At 38.8% G+C, this 20,372-nt stretch overlaps 1 long non-coding RNA gene across 1 annotated transcript in view; it reads left to right on the forward strand.

Annotated features, from left to right (window-relative positions):
* LOC144193915 (uncharacterized) overlaps positions 1-20,372 on the forward strand; it is a 230,871-nt gene that overhangs the window by 12,556 nt on the left and 197,943 nt on the right. Inside the window, exons 3-4 of the long non-coding RNA XR_013325789.1 lie at positions 405-488; positions 8,709-8,861. This is a non-coding gene — a long non-coding RNA (uncharacterized LOC144193915). The remainder of the gene's footprint in view (positions 1-404; positions 489-8,708; positions 8,862-20,372) is intronic.

Below are 20,372 nucleotides of genomic sequence, written 5' to 3' on the forward strand. Positions count from 1 at the left end.
CAGGGCGAGCCTTCTAAGGTGGGGTATGTTATGGTTCGCTGTGGAACCAATTAGTACTCAATGCCCATCATCCTAGGGGACCAGTAAAAAGAGCAGGAGGCCGGAGCTTAATACAATAACCAGACACCATTTACATGACTATGTTAGTATAATATTAATCAGGGATCCTGGTCAACCCAGCTCAAACTCATCATAAAGACAACCTATTATGTATATACAGTCAGAACGTTTCATTATATGGGTGCAAAGGTGAAAACATTACTTCCCAAAATAAAAAAATAAGATAAAAAGACAATTTCTTAGTTAGATTACCTAAAACCATGAAACATTTGGAATAAATGTGTCTCTGGATATGTCGTTTGTTCATACATTTTCTGAATCATTTTTCCTCGCAATGTTCGCAGGGTGCTGAAGCCTACTCCAGCCGACAATGGACGGTATAGGCAGGTTACATCCTTGGTTGCCAGCCAATTGCAGGGCATATGGAGGTAAACGTCTGTGTCTATCTTGACATAAATTAATGACACAATAACTTTATATGTTCTCATAAATATTACACCACCCAAGCAACAATTTACAGGGTGAAAAATCAATTGATGAGTAGTAAAATGGTTGTATTGAAAAAGTAAAACTGACATAGTCAAATTAATTTACTCCAATCTCAATCAAAATTCTTGAATAACTTGCTGCTGTTACCGTCACAATATGCCGAAGCATATGCATCCTTTAGATACTATAACACTAAGAAAAAAAGTGTTTAAATGCAAGTAAGCAGTTTGGACGCTAAATGGTTGCTACAAACTGCTTTGGCAAGGAAGTGTGTTTTCCTCTCGCTCTCTCTCTCTGCTCCTGGCTTGTTAAAAAATAAATGAGAAACTAAATGGTTTCCCCTCAACTGTACATTCCCTTTTTCTACAACTTCGTTAGCTGCACCTGAACATTGCAAGTCACTCTCCATTCAAGATAAACCTTTATTCTTTCCTGCTACTCCTTCAAATGCGCTACAGTTTCAAAGAGTAAACCATATGTGTTTTTTCCGGCCCTTTTCGAATATGTCATATATTTATTTCGGTGGTAATCACTCATACACCGAGGCGAAAAAGTACTGACTGAGAGCTAGGAGATATTTTAAAACGTATGGATGATTAATTACCAGCAGCCACTGGAAAAAATAACGAACACATAGACAACCAAAACTAGCGTTTCCTCCCCAGCAGAGGAATAAATGAAATTTGATTAAAAGGGAAACTGAACATTTTTTTTTTGCCTCGTCAGCAGTTACATCTCAGAGTGAAATGCAAAAATATCCAGCCCCTCCTTGAATATTGTAAAGTGTCCATCAGAGCTTGTGAAGGGGGCCGTTTTGCCAGGGTCATTTGCCAAAGGACACGAAGCAAAGTCATTACTGCTGTTCCCTTTACCTGTAACCTCCAATAAATGCATATTACACTGAGTGAGGGCCAGTCAATCAATTGCCACTGCACAATTACAATCTATCAACAAGGCTGTCAAGTACAGCAGATCCCCAGGCTGGAGTTGGTAATGATGAGTTCAAACACCTGAAACAGGTCTTTCAAGTTCCCTTTTACTTTGTGTGTGCATTTGTGTTGAGTGGACTGGAGGGATGGAGATGGGGGGGAAGATGAAGATGACTCAAGTGAGTGGGAAACACTAGGGAAAGAAGGTGAATAGGAATACAAAAGGGAACCAATGTGGGCAACGTTCTTTTTCACCTTGTGTTTCGCAAGATCTAAGACCAGGGGTGGGAAAACGATTCCACAATGGGTCGCAGCAGGTCAGCACCAACCTGCTGGAGGATATTTCTTGCAGAAGAAAACACTAAAATGAAAAATAATTTGCTCAAGAAAGGCCAAATGCACATTAAAATTAAGATCTAATATAAAAGTTAAAGATCATTTTAAGAGAGTTGGCTCCTTGTATTATTTGTCAAGTGTATTATCTATACCTCTAATTTTCTTTTTTGGGAATTTATGAATTACTATTTTTGTTGTTGAAATTTATGAATTACTAAGTGTTGGCAAAAATTAAGAAAGGTAGGTATGGCCAAGGTATTTTAAACCACTTAAGACAATGCAATAAAAAGATAAAATAAAATTAGATTTTAGATAAAAATAACAAAAAAAATTTTTTACAAACTTAAAACACACAAAACTACATAACTACACTACTTATGTCACCCAACACAACTTCTTGTTTCCTTATGTGCTAAAACACACCCTAAACAAATTGAGAAATTGTTAAGATCCAAAGACCTATCTTTGTATTGCATTTTCCTTCATTATGAGTAGTGAATATGGCCCTACAGGATATGCGTCTGTTGGGTGGAGGAGGAATTTTTCTTCCTTTGGAATAACAGCAGCCCGCCTAATGTTGGCAAGTCTTCAAGAAAACTCCAGTCCATTTGTAAATCTTCCCTTCCTGTCCCAAAACCTCAAGAACATATCAGACAGCCCTCTGTACGCCCCTACTTTGAAACCCAGCCCTGTAAATTCCCTAGTTAGTTTTTGCAATGACCCAAACTACGTAGGATAGCAATGCTAAACAAATAAATGTCTGGCCCATGCCATGGGTGGGGGTATAAGGCTTCAGGAAATAGTTTACTTTGGGGTCTGAGTGCTTCCAGGTTGTCTTTGCCTGTGATGGATCAGTGAGTGTTGGAATGTGTAAATGGCGATGTGAAGTGTGGCTCTGATTTCTGATGGATTAATAGGCCATACCACCACATCCACATGGCTTCAATCACTGCAGCGCGACACAATCTACAGTATATCACTTCAATGAGCCCCACCCATGCATTAAAGGTTGGAAGTTGACCATAACATGGTTGATGTCGTCCACCTTTTCTCCATTGGATTTCTGTTTAGTTCTTTTACTAAATAAGACATACAACCTTTGGAATTTCCCTCCAATACACTGTAAGCCCCTTCAGTGTTTGATTTGTGAGGTGGGCTCACGAACAGTGGGTGTAAGGTTTAGGGACTTGGAGGTTGCATGTCAAAAACAGATCCACACAATGTTATGAGAAACACACGTTGGTAAATAATAGATTGTTAAACCTGAAATCTTATTGTTTGACTTTGCTTGTCTTTTAGTTTAGATGTTAGAACATCAAATACTACAGTACAAAGAACACCGACTTGTAACAATATAAACAATGCATATATTCATTCACATTTGTGCAATTATTAAAAAAAAACATCTCGGAAAATCAAATGAATGGTCATCAGTCGGCACATAGGGAGACAGATGACCATTCACACTCACAATCATAAATCATAAGCCACCAGCAGGAATTGAGTTCGCATCTTCCTTCATCAAAGTCAGGCCGCAACAACACCCTCAGGTGGCTATATAATAAAATTAATAGTATTATTGTAAGTATTGTAAAACTTTACACCAGCTTGTGTGTCTCACCCGCACTTTTCAGAATTGTGGTTCAGCTTGCCTCCATGTTCCACTGTACAATCTGGATGCCCATAATACTGTGAATTTGTTTTTGGTTTCTCTCAGAGGGAAAATTTGACTGAGAAACCATATAAATGTCATCATCATATTAGCAAAACCAGTCTGGATATGTTACACATGACATAAATTTGTAAACTGCTCCATGTGTGCACACTACATGAATTACACTGTGTGGCTTTATTCTGCATTGGTAATATCATGCGTGTTCTTTTTTTTAATACTTTATGAGAATGTGAATTACCATACATATATATTGTTGTCCTTGATCAGTCATGATCTGCCATAAGATTCAAGCGAAAGAGAGAAAAAAATCATCCAGTTTACAAATTAATCCATATTTTATTATCATTGCTCAGACGGTGAGAAGTAGATTAAAAACAACATGCTTTGAACAGGTTCATGAATCAATTATATTAAAGGAAAGATTAGTTTGCCTATGAGATTAATTGAATACCAATGCTGATTCAAATACATGTAGGAAGTTGCTGCTTGGGGAGGAGGGCAGGCAAAGTGCCTGGTCGCTCACATATCTATTTTCACGATGAAGACAATATCATGCTTGTAGGCAGCAGGTAATCTGGGTCACACTTTTATTGCTGTCAGTTTATGTCCTTGCGTGGAAAAAAAGCAATCAGTTATATATGAACAAATCTATGAATGCTACCATTAATCCCCAGTCCTATTGAGCAAGGTCAGTTTACTGTCATTCTGGTTTGGTTAACAATACAGTCACTAAAGAGCTTTACAGCATTCAAAGTTCGTTGGGTAAAATGGGCATGTGCCTTGAACCAAACTCAAGTTCAAATGTTGAAGGTGCATAAACATCAGAAAAGTCCATAGTTTGCTTACTTTGGTCGGGACCAAAATTTATTGTGTGCAACTATCAATCATTGGACAATACGGTCTGGTTGGGGAAACATGGTAAATTGGCCAGGGGCTACGGATGCCTGTCACGTGCAAGTAGGTGTGTGATTTCAGTTTTGGTCCGAACGACTGTGTGGCCGCTTTAACACATAAATCGAACCGCTACACAGTCTGTTTGGAAGCTAACTGAGACCACAGACCCAGCAAGGTCGAGGTCCGGCTGTTTTGTGTTCACCAGAGTTCGATAGTTTGTATTCACACCAGCCCAAAAGGTGCACACCACACTTTTAGGTTTGATTCGAGCCAAAAAAGGCTGAAGTGAACCCGCCTTTTCTTTCTTTCGTTCGTTAAACAGAACTGTGCAAACATTTTCCTAAGAAGGACAAAATATTACCCACTGGCCGGACTTTGAACATTTCCAAAACTCTTCACATCAAGCACCTGTGAATCCTTTGGTTTACTGTTTGAGTTAAGTCATTGCTTGCTATTTCAACAATGACTGCAGCAGTGCTGCAATCAGAGCTTATTTTTTAATTGTAATGACAGCTGCTTTAGGAGATGAGCCAACTTAATCATCCAATGCAATCTAAACCACTGGATCTGTCTTCTTGAGAATTCAAGGCAACTTAAATTTAAAGGCCATATTCAACTACAAACATGGAAAGGTTTGTCAGCTTCACTTAAAGCCTGTGCACACAGTGACCCACACACATTGAAACATGTACATATCCATCCCACTCTCTTCCAAACCTACCCAAAATAAACCTGCTCTAACACCTCTCTGGGGGACTTGTCGGTTGGCAGCGTACGGACCACACACAGACCTGCACACACACATGCACGTGGACACACACCTACAATCTCCACCAAACACAAGCAGCTATACACGTGGACCCACTCTAATTTAATATCTATAACAACATAACCTTGAAGGATAAAATGCAGGACTCATTTAAATGCTAATTTGTTTGTTAACATAACATCAAGATTCTATGTGGGACAGGTTACGGAACTAGGCTGTCACTTGATATGTATATTTTATTCAGCTTTGCTATTTTTATTGGGACTTTGATTATGATAATATAAAACACTAAATAAAACATTAATATAGACAGGAAGGACTTGAGCAACATCTCTTATGCATTCAGGTGCTTATTACCAGCGAGGAAATAAGAATGACGGCACGGCTGTGGATGTGACAATACCGAGACCGATGGGCCAAATCATATTTATTTGTTTGATACCTAATACACTTTAACCTTAAAGTCACAGCTCACTTCTAACAACTTCACGACTTTCTGCCCCACAATTTGTCATGTTGTTGATAACTAAAATCACAAAATCCAGACATTTTTGAGCTAGTATAATTTTAGAATTTGGGATTAACTTGCTTAATTAACCTTCTAAACAAAGAAATACAAAGTGAATGTCATATCCGAGCTTCTGAGTCGATGTTTTCAGATATTGTTTTCAGCATGTATGTCTTGCCGTAAAATATTGTGTGGGGAACTAAACTAATGAAAAAAACTGGTTGTAGTTTTTTTTCTTGCTTCAAATTGAGATCTACTTTATTGTCTCAAAATGAAACCAGTGTATCACAGTCTCATAGTGAGTTACGGGCTTCTGTAATCTCTGGTGGCACAAATGATCAATTTGAGAGTTACCTGTGTGCTTCCTATTAAGTGTTAGTTCAACCCTCAGTCTGTTTCACCATTTGTCTCGTGATATAGAAAGCTCAAAGGACATGAGCATTTGATGTGCCTATGTCAATGTAAGAAAATACCCTATGAGACTGACCTCATAGATTGACAATATTCTCCCATTATAGAATGTATACAACTGTCAATAACAAACTTTAGCTTGCAACTTTGCAGTTACTTAAAGGTGAAAGAGTAGAGCCCAGTCATTACCATTGCTATGAATTTTAAAAAGCTGTTTGGCTTTAAAATGGAAAGCTTATCCGAAACGTTTATATTTAGAGTGATTCCTTCATATTAAATAGCCAAATAGTTCGTGAGCACCTCATTAACTGTTATTCTTTTCCCATTCGGTGACCAATTTATATGTCATATATGAATGATAAAATACATTGTGAATCCGCCTTTTGGGCATGGATGGTTGAGTTTATGTTATGAATCAAGACTCCACGTACAAATATGAAATGTGCCACACTTCATCATTGTCATTATTAAAATAAGACATTGTGACACTAAAGTTTTTCAATTTTTTTCATTAGCTTGAACTGTGAAGATAGTCCAAAACTCTTGATTTAATGATGGTTGCAAGAAATGGGGCTATACTGTAAGTACGACATATTACCAACAGGACACATGCTTTACAGGTAGCAAAATAGCAAAAAAGGGAGAGAGAGAGAGAGAGAGAGTTGGCACCTGGCAGGGCATTTTCCTCATTACCAATGCCTTCCTTCAGAATCGGATCCATTTTATTTGGCAGAGGTTCCCCCCGCGGGCTTTCAAATGGCTGTGCAATATGGACAAGTGTTCTGGCAACCACGAGGCAGCATGATTTTTGTATGACTTACCACAGCTCATCAAAGAGACATCAACCATAAAAGCAGAGTCCACCCAACCACAGAAACACTGAGGCCCATTTGGTTCATCTGTCACCGGAGGCTTGGTTGATTCAGCAACAGTGCTCCTGTGTTTCTTGGCCCGTGGTAGTCATTTTGCGTTATTTGGGTGTTTAAACGTGCAAACGTGTGTTTATGGATGTGTGAATGCTGGTGTACATTAAGATACATATGGATGGTTATTTTTATGTGAATGTGTGTGGTCCAGCTCGCACGTGCCCACCCTTACGCTTGCATGTTTGTACGACTGTACCACATGGCACTTGCTATAATGCTCTTGTACCCAAAACAGGTTATATGCTAGTTTCCTTTCTGAATGAATGGTCCCCCTTCACAAGATGTGGATGGCTAAGTGAGCTGCGTGGATGAGCCTCCTCTTGAGGCAAGCCATGCGTCAATGTCGCCGGTGATACGCTAAACCATATGTCGGCTTGTGGGTCTCTTAGACTGAAGACTTTGCCTCGTCACAGTGGAAGAACATTTTCATCATTGCGCATTAGGAGGCTCCTTGTGCATCATACCATACAATGGGAGTAAAAGGGTGGGTGGGAGGCTTTCCACACAAGCTGTTGCCATTTATCATGACTGAATTGTTAAGTTAGGTTGCAGGATGAAGGGTCTGAACTGAGAGAACAGTGATGTATTGAAGTCATTTTGCCCTCTGGCTCTAGCTTAGTTCATTAGTCCAGTTTGGAATGAGTAGTGAGGCAATAGTTACTAAAACATTGGTATTCAAGCAAAATCAAGCATGAACATTCCCACCTCGCCCCTTTTTTCCCTCTCAGCTTAATATCAGAGTGCATCGACATTTACATAACTCTCAATGTCTTTGTTATCTTTTCAAATTTGCACATGCCTAACAACCCCTCAGTGAAAGAGCTATTATGGGTGTCACTGCTTTCTAGATAATTGTCGTTTAATTTGGCAATTCTTGTTCAACTTTGAGGATGCCTGGTGGTTGAATTGTTAGCGTGTCAGCCTCACAGCTCTGGAGTTCTCAGTTCAAATCCACATTGGTCCACCTGTGTAGAGTTTGCATGTTCCCCCTGGGTCTGTGTGGATTTTCCCTGGGTATTCCTGTTTTTAGTGAATGAAAATTATAATAATATTATAATATTTTATCTTGTATAAGCACTAGGCAGAATGTAACAAAAAATAAATAAATAAGTGACTGGACTATATTCCATCTTTATTGTGCCTTTTCTAGGAAAGACATTTCCCATACTTTTCCGTGGCAAAATAAGTATTAGAGTACATGGATCTAATATGATCCAACTGCTTTGATATGTGACAGGTCACAAACAGATTTTCTCATGGATAGGGATTTTAGTAAATCAACATTGGATTAATGTAGAGTTATTTTTTTTTTCCTCAAAAGGTTTTGGTTTTTCCAGTTTAGTATACTGATGTAACGTAATATTTGAGTGGCTGGCAAAGATCAAGGCAAGGATTGAGGGGATGACAGTTTATCGTGGTGACATTGTTGACTTTATGCGCACAGTCACACTCAAGCGTACAGTGGGAATACATTGGGTCCCGCACATGTTCATGCATGAATGCATTGAGCATGGGAGCGCACACGTGTTTCCAATGGAGCAGACAGGTTCGACTATAATGGTAAGTGGCAGGAATAGGGTTAGGTTCCCTAAAGATCCTGCTGTGCCGTAGTGTGTGATGGGTTTAGTAGTGGGTCCGAGAATGTGCATGGGACTATTTACACATGGCTAAGCCGGTGCTAGAGTGTGTTGAGATTTGGTTGTTTTCACAGGGATGTGGATGGAAGGAGCTGGACCCACCCGAAGTTGTGAACAGAGGGTCGATTGTGAAGTGGACACAGAGGACTGGAAGGCCTGCAGTCAGCTCCACTGAGTATTTCCCTTTGAGCCACAGCGTGACAGGTGGCAGAGAGACTGCTGTCATGGTACGTCAATGTATGACACAAATAGATTATAATACATTTTAAATTCCCTCGAAAATGAATTTAGAGGTTCATTCCTTAACACATGCTGAAAGTACCGGTAAGATATAGCAGTAAAGTATTTATCACATTTTCCGCTAATTCGAGATTCAGCTCCGTTGGATTTAATTTACTGCTGAGTGAGGTTGGCTTCATTGCATTCATTGGATGTGGCCAGCACATAATAGCATGTTTGTGTTTTTCATTTTCATTATTTAAGTATCATGCATTTACTTTTAGCAGCCTGTCAACAACACTTTTCCTGTGTTGAATCAAATAAGTCATTAGTCATGATATTTATTATACATAATCCATGAGAAAAATATTTTGCTGTAGTGCTAAAGCAACATAAATGTAAACTGTTTTTAACACGAGTTAAATCATTTTTATATCCACAGTGTAAATGGTAACTAAAAGGAGGTGTACAGTATGTATAAAGTGAGACATCTACATCTGTCTCTCACACATCTCAGGGTTAGCGTGCAATTTCCAAGTTCTAAATCCAGAAGTGCTACCAGGGGACACGTTGGGTAGGTGATGAGGTTAAAGCTTCATTCGGTCCATGACCTGACGAGGGAGGGAAAAGCAACAAACCTGAGAGTGACCTGTGCCTGTGTGCGAATCCAGGGAAGCCCCAAAGTCCCCAAAGTGTCAGAACCAACTGCACTCAATTCTGTCAAAGCCTCAAAGTGTTATTGAGCTTGCAGGCCTGCAAGGCCCAGCTGGAAATATTGTTGAATGTTAAATACAAGACGCAAAATCACCACATGGAGCCAAAAATCACATCCCTGATTGTACTAGTTCAAGGATGCAACTGGCAAATAGATGAGGAAAAGAAGCAAACTGAAAAATTATACAACCTTTCACATTCCTTGTGTTGGGGGAGAATATCTGCTTAAATTAATAGATGAATTCTGGCCTCACACCAAATCATCTCCATATACTGACGATTGCTCTTAGCTGTGGTTGCTCCATCCACCTGACTTGCAATCAAACTGAATCCCTTCCACCTGCCTCAGGAGAAAACTAAAATAATCTTCTTTCACATCTAAACAGTCTTTGTATCAACAACTCCTCTAGATAAGGAAAGATTCCCCTATCCCAACACATTTTAATCATAACCAATCTTCATTTAATCACCACTTATTTTTCCCAGTTGATTAGATTGACACATTTATCAACCTGACGTAGTGAATACTAAAAAAATCAGTAATATGGGCAGTGCCTTTTCTTTATTACCTTGTTTGTGAAATCACATATGACCTGTTATTCCTTTTTTTGTTATTATTGTTGCAAACTTCATCACTACAATAATTTGGTGCAGCGTTGAGGACGTCACTAAAGACAAATGAAGCAAAGCATTTAGGAGGCCATACTGTTCAGTACCGAGTTAAAGAGAAAGTGTTACTGACAGCAGGACATTACGTACCGATTCCCCTGGTCGCACCCCTGCATTCATAAATATCCCCCTGCCTGCTTCTCCTAATTACCTAGCATGAGCATGGGCCTTTCCACTTCCCTCTCACACATAATAGAAACTGCTTTTTAATATCCAGGCATCATAAAATGTCATGCTGACTTAACAGACATGAGGAGCAGAAGGAGCAATAACAGAATGGGAGGCAGGGTAGGCAGAAGGAGGGGCTGAGAAGGGCGTTGCGAAGAAGTAGGGAAGGGTCGGCACTGTTCAGACTTTGGTTTAGTCCTTATGTCTTCTACACTTGTTCACCATTTATTTCCATGTACCTTCAGTTTAGATACAAACAGATGGATGCAAACAGCAATGTTTTCTCCAGGGCATTTTAGTAATTGTAGTTAAATGTGTGCAGACTCCTTTTGCTAAACATTTACATACCGTAGTAGCAGATTATTGCCAAATGTTGCATTTATAGGCAACATTCATATAGATTTACTCCCAAAATTATTTCATTTTTCATTTAACAACTATTCTTTCATTCAGCCAAGGGAATGGGGGTGAATTATTGGTGTGATGCTGAACTGACAACCCAAGTAGTATATACACAACAAACTGGAGAGGGTAATATACTGTAGTTACATAATATTTTCCATTGGTGCTAAGTAATACAGGAATGGGGCATGGTGGGTGAATGGCTAGTGTAACCCCTCACGGTTTTGATATCAAGCATTCAATTCCAGGCCCTTCCTGTCTGTAGTTTGCATGTTTTCCTTGTGCTTGCGTGGGCTTTCTCCAGATATTTAAGTATCCTCCCAAGGAGGATGCACCTGGAACACAATTTTGTCGTACTTGTTACGATGAAAAATAGTTATTCCATATCCCAAAAACATGCATGCTGGACTGACCAAACATTTCAAATTTTCCTTAGTTGCGAGTGTGAGATTGAAAGTTTGTTTTGCGAATTAGTCAGTCATTAGGCATTATCCAATCATGCACAATGTCAGACAGAGGCACCTCTTTGACTTTTTGAGGATAAGTGGCATGGATGACGACTGACATAATGAATCACAATGCATCCTATCAGCAGGTTAATAATTGATCCAAAGCAAGGTGGGTTGGGATAGGACCCAACTAACTCGGGTACTTTATGGAATTTATGTTGAATTTATTTTGTAAGTAGAGGTACCACTTTGAAGACAGCAACTTCCCCATCTTCTTTTTTCAATGTATTTCGCCTCCTAACCATTTGATTCATGAACCTTCTGGCGCAACCAAAAAAATAAAGAGGAGAAAAAGGGTGTAACTGCACTCATTTCAACTTTCCCTCCATTTACCATGTTATGACTTTTGTACTTAATTCAAGCTTGTAGTTTCTGCTGATTTTGATCTAGAACCGAGAGCTAACCTCTACTTAGCTCAACCACTTTATCGGTACTGCCATCTACTCACAGGGCACATGCTGTTAATTCCAAAAACTACTGCTTTCAACAATGTGGTTGGACTTTCTTTCAAAGTTCAAAATTGGTTTGCACTTTTCTTTGCACTATTTTAATTTCAACCTTTTTGCTATGTTGTGATTGTTGGCTGAATGCCTCCAAACTGTCTCTATAGAGCCCCATTTTAAAAGCCAATGTTTGATGGATATGTTGTATTTATTCACCATGGTATATATCAAGCAGTGTGAATATGACTTAATTTGAGCCATTATGGATTCATGGCCTAGGATAGTCTCCATCTGGGAAGTTTGAATTAATGTGTCACTGTGGGAAGTGACAGTGGATGAAGGGTTTTAGAAATGGTACCTATACCCATGCATTTTATTTAGTTTTAGATTTTTGCTGTTAAGATACAAAATAATACCTGGCAGAAATGGAGCCAATACTTAGCAATTCAGTCTTACAAGTATTGATATCCTTCAATAATACGTCACATTATTTGACTTCTTGAGCAAAGTATGAATATCGCCTGTGTATTTTGCTCCTTTGTTTACGAGATTCTGGGTTGGCTGGCAGGGTTTCTTTTTGGCAGAATTTTGTAGTTTGCTTTTACAACTAATAGAGAGCATAAAATAGAATTGAAATTACTGGCTTCAGAATGAGCCAAGGTCCCAAGTAATAACTCCCCTTAATCATACTCCATTTGTTAGTTTGTGGCTGGGACCGGCTTCCAGGTGCGTGACCCGATTTTCCTGCTGGGTAGGTGGTCCTGTGGAGGCATGGGACCGTTTATCATAGCACAGAAGTCGATTAGTGGGAAAGGCCTAAAACGTAATGTATGCATATATGCACTTATACTTTTATTTTTAATGCAAAGTGATAAAATTACTGTTGGGTATTTTTTCTTGCTTTCGTTTACTTACCTCCCTGAAAGAAGTTCTTTCACGCCGTGCTATATTTTTAATGATAGTAAATATGACTATCCCATAATTAGTCAATGTGAAAATATTAAAATCCCTCCATACTCCTTCAAACCTTTCAGAATGAATCCAACAAACATGTAGAGACCCATACTAACAGTTGGATAGAGATATACTGGCATACTACAGATTATAAGTACTTTTTTCCATGTAGGAGAGTTTGCATTGGCTTTGAAAACTGCTGTAATAAAACTTTTTCTAAGAAAACCTAATCGGAATGTCACAGATATTAATAACTATTGGCCAATACCAAATCTGGCATTTCTGGGGAACATTATATATATATATTTTTTTTTAGCCCTACAAAGCATCTAGATCAGACCTGGGCAATTAATTCCACAAAGGGCTCCAGTGGGTGCAGGTTTTCGTTCCAACCCCTAAGAGGAAACCTTTGTACCAATCTGGTATGTTACAAATACAATCAGTGGATTTCATTCAGGTGCTTCTTATTTCAGCAGAAATTTAATTGGTTAAATTGTCTGTGGTGGATCGGTTGGAACAAAAGCCTGCACCCACAGTGGCCCTCGAGGACTGACTTGCCCACCTCTGATCCAGATCTATATTTATTTTATGAATATGGTCACTTTTAAAACCAGGGATGGAGGTCATGTGTTCACCAAACAGTTTTTTTGGGTATACCAGAAACTTGGAATGTTCCACAGAGTGAATAAACTCTCCCGAGGTTTGATTCCACAGCCTATCACTCAGCCATGAGAGATCAGCTATGATCCACAGTTGAGGAAACATCACATACCTTTACAGGTTTGATCCATTAAAGAAAAATGAAAAGCTTTCTCATGAGTAGGTCACACCACCCCATTCCCCTTTCCCTAGCCCCATGTCTCTCCCCTGGCATACAGTGTTTTGTCTGGCAGTAATATTATTTAAGGTATATTATATTGCTTATTGTGTGACAGGCTTACATACAGGGAGGTAGAAGAAGAAAAGTTGTAGATCCTGAATAGAATCTCTGTGCCCCCTGTTAGTGGGTAAGAGATTTGTTTTTGTATTATGTTGTACAATCATATCTATTTCCATTCCGTGCAGTCGTTTTGTTTGAGCTGCTAACAAGACTTTGGTTTGACAGTAAATCAACTCTTGTGCAGATGGTGCTTGTGTGATGTAGATTTGGGGGCTTAGTGACAGTTTGCTTTGAGGATTTTGGCAAAGGTCACACTATATGCAGCTCCCTGTTGGAAGTAACATGTTGAGCTGCCATGTGATACAATCGGGTAGTAAAAAGATTAGGTCTGGCATTGACTAAACGTCCTTTGAGACCACAGAACTACTATAGTTTTATTTACCTTACTGCTGCTGTCTCTGTTGTAGCTGGAGCTTTTCTCTGCCCTGGGTTCCCAGGAATTCTTAGGTAAAAGCATGGAAAGTAAACAACCTATGAATTACATAAAATTTAATAAAGATGAAGTTTGAAGTTTCCATCTTTGACAAGGAAAAGTGAGTAGTTAAATAGGAATTCTCACTCTCAAGCAAATTGACTGTGTTTGTCAAAAGTACATTTGGACACAAAGAGCTACTAAAAAAGCAATACAAACCAGCATTTTCAAATGTACAAAAAATTTAGTGGAAGCTGTATTAGCTAATGGAAAGTCTATTTTACTATGAAAAAAAGCTATACATTTAAATACATTTACTTTAAGTCTTGACAATGAAAGAAGAAGACACAGATCGCAGCCACTTGAACCAAATACCCGGTTTGTTCGCCAAGTGCTGAGACATATTTAGTTTTCACATAATAGCATATTCCCGCAGATTGTAACAAAACAAATAAGGTGAATTATTAAAAAAAAAAAAGTAAATAAAGTAAATTATTTTTTGTGTCCAAATTTCATTTCATTTCATATGCGTTATTGAAGATGCCCCATTTTGGGTTTACTGAACTCAACCATCGTCTGGCACCTTGTGTCATTTTCGCTGTTTTACGAAACTTGCGATGGAAGCTATATCATAAGGGAAATATCCTTATATCCTCATGCCATAGGAAGCTTTTTGGGTAAAAAAATAATCTTTCAACTAGGCATATTTAAATATATATTCCACTGTCTTTTAAATGCAAAAGAGCTTGTTATTTCTGGGGGATGTTTAAGTCCTCAGTGCCTGACAAATGAATAAGGATTGGCAACATATTAAGGTATCTTTTTTATTTATTCATTTTGTGAAATACATTCTTGGAAAATGTCCAATTTACACAAGCAGAGGGCAGGGTTTTCATTCACTTCCAGCACTTTTCCTCAAAAGTCAGCCTCAAATGTTATGTGAAAGCCATATGCTATTGGTTTGACTCACACACAAATGCAGATCGACTCTGGTCCAACAGCCTTGCTTATTGCTCAAGTCAAACACAATCAAAATGACTTTAAACTAAATCTGGGCTGGAGTGTAATGAAGTGTTGAGCTGGGCATGGAGGGTGTGATAATTATCTCCACTTATGTGGCTCACTGGCTTGTTTGAGGCTGTCAGACATCATCAAGTGACCTTTTTCCCTCACTTCCAATAAGTTTTGCTGCCTGAACTACACTTTCCTCGCGTATATTTGCAGTTGAAAATGCATTGAGGCATATTTCTTTGTTTCGGAATGAAATGTGTACCCTACAGAAATGTATATGTCTTGAAATAATGTGTTTTGTTTTTTTTTGTATCTAAGCCATTATGAAAACAAATATTCCCAAATTTTACAGTGTGGCAACATTTTTTAAGTTATTCAGCATTTCATGTACTTTCATCTTTTCACCTTGATCCCAGTGAATGCTGATGAGCAGTCATAGATCTCACCTGAAGCACTAATTGATTGTTTTTGCATGAGAAAGTGGCTTTTGCCTTCTCACATAGGTCATTCAGTCAGTCAATCAATCCATCAGGTTTATACATAGATAGGCCTTTCCCCCTCATAATATATTTTGATTGTACAATAATTACTGCACTTGGATAGATGTTGCCTATTGATGATTGAGCTCTAGAAAAATCTTGTTGTTTTTGTAAAGCCTCCTATTGTGCACTGTGTGTCAATGACGAGAAAATGATTAGTTGGGTGTCTGTATATGTGAAACTAAAAAGTATTCTAATTTTGACACTATAAGCAGGTATTTTACCTCTTCTTTGACCGCTACAGCTTATGGTCGTGTAATTATGTCGACTTTAAATGAAAAATTAGTGGGTTTTGTTTGCCAAATTTGGTAGGGCAGGCTTATAGTCAGGTGTCACAGGAAAATTAAGGTATGTAACACCCATCACATTCAGTAAACCAGCTATTCATCAACAACTGAATACATGCTCTTCTCCAGTGGTAGGCCCCATGTTGTGGGTAAATGAATCTATAACAATGAAAATGTGTAGGAGAATTTCTCTGCTGTGGCTGGCATTAAATGGTCATTCTTCCCTAATACCGAAAACATCCATTTTGACTGGGTGGGTGGCAATGATCAAAATATATTGGATGTATGTTGCTATTAATGGCAGCCAAGGAGTTCATTTATGTAATTGCATTGAAGCCGTTAGAACCGTAAAAAGATTTTTTTTGTCTGTTATTTTGTCTTTAAATTGTTGCAATGTGCCAAAGTTACAATGTGGCCGATGTAAAAACTGGCCATTTATCAGACAATTCTGGTTCATCTATCATCAGCAGTGACAGCCAATGAGTAAATCTTTACTACTGCAGTTTTTCAGATTTTGTGGAAAGTGCCTAAAAAGACATAATGGGCAAAAGGCAAGACATTGAGAGGAGAAAAAAGTAGATTTCACAGCCAGCTTTAAATCAAATGTTTCACATACCTTCTCACTTGACTTGACAAAAAAGCATTTGTACTCATCTGTAATTTAACACTCACTCATAGATATGGACTCTACTGTTCGAAGTACTATATTAGTGAAGATGTCTCTCAAAAGACAGAGCCGAGCACAGCAGCTCAAGAGCTGGTGAAGCTGATTAATTGAGCCTAGTTATGAAGAATCAGCAAGTTAGGCTCAATTCACATGTTGCTCAGCCATATGGAAGCTTACTATGATTAATAATTCAGGTAGAAACTATTATATTGTGTCATTTGATAAGTACAATTCTTTTCAAACGAGAGAAAAAGTTTCGTTGCCAGTTGAACTTTTTTGATTGCTTCAGAAAAATGCAAATCTAAAGGATATGTCTACGAACGTCTTGTATGGTGATTTTATTGGTTAAGCAAATATGCTAAACATTCATTGACAAGTAGGCCATTTAAGCTACTTTGCAAAATAATCAAGGCCAATTCCATCAAAGTAGCTTTTAACAAAAACGAAGGCCTTGACGTAGAGTTAACGCCTTTATCTTTCCCTCTGAAAATTAAATTCAGCCTTATTAGCTTTGGTATTTATCATATTTTGTATTTTACATAACTCGGCCCAAGTGTGTTTCCCACCAAAAGGTGCAGCAAATTGCCCCAAGTCTTATTTTCCTCAGTGGGCAAATGTGTTAGTGTTGTGGTCAGCACTCCTCGTGCTCTTTGAATTGCAAATCCTCTCCGTAACTCAAAAGTAATGCAGCTGGGAACAACGCCTCCTGTCATTTTTCTGCATTTAGGCGCACGGGGCACCATTGTGGAGGAAGCGCCGTTATTGTTTCTGTCTCTGGTGTAACTCTTCCTTATTGTGGGAATGACTTGGGCACGCACTCTCAACCTCCACATCTCTAATGTGCCAGAAGGCTCCCTCAGCTGTAATATTGCCCTTCTGAAGGCATTAAGGCATTGTGAAGCAAAAACACTCTCCCTGATTAAAACCAACAGAAAGCTGGAGCATATGCATACCACCGACAAAGAAACTTATCTGCAATAGAACTAACTTTGAGTCAGTGGTGATGGGCTTTGCGCTTAATACATGTGACATTTCAGTGGTTGTATTTATTTTTTTTATTCTACTTTTCTTTAAATTACTTGTGATTATGTACATATATACATATCTATATATAGCGCGGCCCGGTTGTGCGAGTGGTTAGCGCGTCAGCCTTTAAAGCTCCTGGGTTCAAATCCAGGTCACGTCCCCCTGTGTGGAGTTTGTATGTTCTCCCCGGGCCTGTGTGGGTTTCCGCCGGGTACTCCGTTTACCTCCCACATTCCAAATACATGCATGGTAGGCTGATTATACACTCAAAATGTCCCCTAGGTATGAGTGAGTGTGAATTGTTGTTTGTCTCCTTGTGCCCTGCGATTGGCTTGCCACCAATTCAGGGTGTCCCCTGCCTCTGGCCCGAGGACAGCGAGGAATTGCACCCCCGCCCCACCACGATAAAGGTGTTCACAAAATAAAATGAGACAAAAACTAAATGTAAGCTGCTATATCTCAATTAGTGATGCTGCTGATTACTGTATGGTGTAGGCAGAGTAGCACAGGGTAAAAAACCTCTGACGGGCCAATCATAGGCCCCTCTCTATTTTCCAGCATAATTAATTCACTGTGCCTTCCCTCTCATTGCCCGCAGCCTATTATGACTTTAACACAGAGGAGTTTCATGAATTTGTAATAGATATTGTTATTTGAACTTATTTCTTTGTCTTTGAAAAGTCAAAAGCACCTTGTTGGTTTGTTTTCCACTTCCAAAAGAAAATACCATGAGATAAGACAAGGGCGCGTGTTCATACAGACAGTATTATTTGGAACAGGATATGATTGTAAAGAAGGGGGTGTCTTTGCATTTTGAACGCAGCCTAATCCGTTTATAATTACACAGCAAGGAAGTGAAATAGTGCTTGGACTGTTTGAACGTGTAATCCTCCTTCATGTGCATAAACATGCGCACATTTCATCAACGGCCCACACTAAGACGTCTGGATAATTACCTGGGGCAAGGAGTGTTCTGATAGACCTAGACCTTCACCAGCCACACCCACTCATGCAGTCATTTCTGTGTAAATAATGCATACCAAGTTGAAATCAGAGAGGACGCAGGCGATGTGAAATTGCCTTCAAAGCCTGGCGTAAAATTAGGCAGCTCAGCCATGTAGACGGGAAATGAAGCAATGTTTCTATTGTGGGGGAAAAAACATTGAGTGGGGGTTCTGCTTTAGTGAATGACTACCTTAATGTATAATGTCTGATTCGATGGCTTTTACTGTTTAAACCCCATGGTCACTTCACCAGTTATTTGTCTATCAAATCAGCAGCAATTCCGGTTATGCACTATTTCAGTCCAACAGATAGTGGAGAAGTTTCACTCCACTCATGACCAGTTATCTCCCAATCGACATGATCTGACTTGTCCAATTATTATATTTTGGTAAAACAGTCCTTAATCCCAATGCCACCTGTGCATAGCATCAGAAGAGAAGCTTCTGAATTTCACAGAAAAGGGACTAAGATGGACAAGCAATGTGAAATATGAGTTAGCGGTTCACAATGGAAAACCAGGTAATGGATCCACGATCACAAAACCAACTCACTGGAACAGGAAATTATTTGTTCACACTAGTGTTCTGTATTTTAGGAACTAGCAATAAACAATAACACTTGACTATCATGTAAGAACCTGGTTTACCTGTGCATATTTTTTTTCTTAGGAAACATGAAGGAATGGGCTAGTAAAAAAGAAAGGGTGTTATTTTGTATGGTTCTTGGCAAATTGATGGCCGTTTGTAAAAAAGAGTTACAGAATACAAGTTGTGTAGATAGTAGACTGATATATTTCTTAACCATAAGCAGTACATTGCTGTTTCTCCCCATTTTCTAAATGTGCTCCTTTGAGCACAGTGGGAAAATATTTTTGTCATTGACATTTTTTGGGTAGTCACTTGAAAAGGACCTACATTCTGAGGTTGTAGTTCATTAAGACTAATAAGGTGCAAGTTATTTTAGATTGATGACAGTCACAAAGCAATTTGATATCACCACACGTCCTATTCTTCTTCATGTAACCAACACGCAAATGACCGCCGTAACAGAGCGGAAAAGTCACAGTCTTAACCCACGTGTAATAAGCTCCATAAATTCTCCCATAAATCACTCTAATTGAAAGTATACCTCCCTGGCCACTCCTTACAGACACCTCACAGCCAGCTCGAACAATCCCTGATGCTACATTTGAACTCCACGTGAACTTCTTATCAAACCAGAGTCAAAAGCATAAATGACAAAAAATCAACTTTTGAGAAAAACTTGTTACTACTCAATTCAACGTACAAGGTGTGTGCAAGAATGCAAGGTCTCGCTAGATCATTTCTTTTCAAACCTAAAGTTTAGAAAAATATTTTGTTTTCATCACATTGTTGATTCTCAGTAAAATTAGTTACTCATTACAACTTGATGTCTGAGCGCTTTTAGATTCAGTTTTTGGTGCATTAAATATACAAGGCTTGTTTAAAAAAAAAACAACAACTGGTCAAGTAGAGCTATCAAGTCCAAATGAATGTTAAGCAAAAAATACCAAAACTTTTTGGGGTGGCTTATGTTTCACACTCCCGCTTCAGCTATTAATATTTAGTTTCCAATATTGAGATTTTCTCTCAAACACAGACACAATAATATTGGGTCTTAGACATGTCCATTGTGAGCAGTATAACGGCTTTAATAATGAGAGGCTAAGGGTCTGCCCTCCTGATGATCATGTAGGGATGAAGGGTCAGAGTAAAGCTGAGCTGCAGCTGCAAAATGAGCACATCATACTGG

Source organism: Stigmatopora nigra, chromosome 3 (genome assembly GCF_051989575.1).
Source record: "Stigmatopora nigra isolate UIUO_SnigA chromosome 3, RoL_Snig_1.1, whole genome shotgun sequence".
Lineage (NCBI taxonomy): Eukaryota > Metazoa > Chordata > Actinopteri > Syngnathiformes > Syngnathidae > Stigmatopora > Stigmatopora nigra.